Raw genomic sequence first — 2,060 nt, 5'->3', positions numbered from 1 at the left:
TGTACAAAATACACCTTCTAATAGTCAGTGCAGGCATAATGAAGGTACATAAAAATGAACAAAGAACTCAGTATACCAGACGAACACCAAATGTATCCAGCATAGTACATAGAGTTATTCACTCTTATATATCTATGTAAGGGACGGGCTTTTTCAAATTGCACCTCGGTACACGTGAATATTCAGAATTATATGCACTGAATATATTCCGGTTAAATTTAAATTTTTAAAATAGGATAAAATCTTTATAAGTATTTATCATGTAGTCAGCGTGAAAAAATCCTCATAAGGGAAAAATTCATAATTATTCCCTTTAAATTTATTTATTTATATTTAGGGCATTACGACACATAAATTCCTCACGCTATGAGGGACTCTTAATGTTACAACTACCATAATAATAAATAAAATGTTAAAGGGAATAATTATGAATTTTTCCTTATGAGTTTTTTCACGCTCACTACTTGATAAATTCTTATAAAAATTTTATCTTATTTTTGAATTTTAAATTTAACCGGAATGTACTCAGTGCTGAATTATCCTGAATATACACGTGTAGCGAGATGCAATTCGAAACGCTCGCCTGTTACATAGATATATAAGAGTGAACATCTCTATGTACTATACTGGATACATTTGGTGTTCGGCTGGTATGTTGATTTTTTGTTCATTTTTATGTCTTCATTATGCCTGCACCGACGAGTAGAAAGTGTATTTCGTACACTAACTATGAAATCATATATGATTTGCGGCTGAATCTGATTTTAAGAGTTCGCTTCAATATTTGCATACCCCGCCTTCTGTATACGGTATTTATTATGGTAGTTTTGACTTTAAGAGTCCCTCATAGCGTAAGGCATTTACGTGTAGAAATGCCCTTAATATAAATAAATATCTTTATATGTATATATATATATATATATATATATATATATATATATATATATACGTGGACTTATCAACATGTATCCGGACTGTTTCCATAGTAACGAGACTAAAGCACACAGAGTAAAGCCGCTTGGCACAGATTGACCTTCTAAGCAGCTGTGCATGTGCAGTAGGTTTTAAATTTGTAACTCACTTCCGTTCTTTACAGTAGTGCTTGGAAAGAACGTGTGAAGCGTATGATCGTCGCATTGAACATGCCAAAATCAGATGAGCAGAGAACCTGTATGAAATTTTGTGAAAAGTATGGCGATACCTGCTCAGAGGACTACGCAAGGCCTTCAAAATTTTTCATCGTTCTCGAAACAATGAAGATGTTGTACAACTGAAACCTGAATGTATTTTTTTTTGTTAGCTGAAATCAGTTTTTGCACAAACTTAGTAGACACGCGTCTCATACCAAAATCTTCAGTGATAATGATCAGAAGTGAACCGAATATAATCTGCACATTCTCTGAAAACTCACGGATTCCACGATTTGCCGTCTCCCAGAACTTTCGTCAAAATCGACGTTTTTTTGGCAATCTTGGAAACGTCTGAATCAATCGTAAACATGTGTGCGACACATACACTCCTCTCCATACACTTTATGCTGCCTCTGAGAAGGCATCGCCATGACAAATTTCTCTGTCATGGTCAATGCGACGATCACACGCTGCACACATTCCTTTCAGTGGAAGTGAGCCACAACGTTAAAAGTTTAAGCACATGGACAGCAGAGTTCACGGTAAATATTTGCCAAGTGGATTCACTCTGCGTATTTTAGCTTTGTTGATCAGACCTCGTATATATACATACATATATATATATATATATATATATATATATATATATATATATATATATATATATATATATATATAAGCAATGTTAATTCTCTAAATGAAGTATTAACAGTAACTGCACGATAAAGTGTAGTATATTGCCACTTAAGTGTGGCTGACCCCTAGGGGTGGATGTTACTGTTGCTTTTAGCCCCAGGAGGACATCTCCTCCAGCTGGCTTATCGACACACGACTGTGTCCTGTTTGCCATATATATATATATGGAACTTTTATGTGTAATAGCTTGCCATTCTTAATCGTATATGGAAACGTAGAGAACTTCTATTATAT

This window comes from Octopus bimaculoides, chromosome 9 (assembly GCF_046866305.1).
Source record: "Octopus bimaculoides isolate indiv1 chromosome 9, ASM4686630v1, whole genome shotgun sequence".
Lineage (NCBI taxonomy): Eukaryota > Metazoa > Mollusca > Cephalopoda > Octopoda > Octopodidae > Octopus > Octopus bimaculoides.
The sequence above is the reverse complement of the archived record's forward strand: the minus strand, read 5'-3'. Positions refer to the sequence as shown.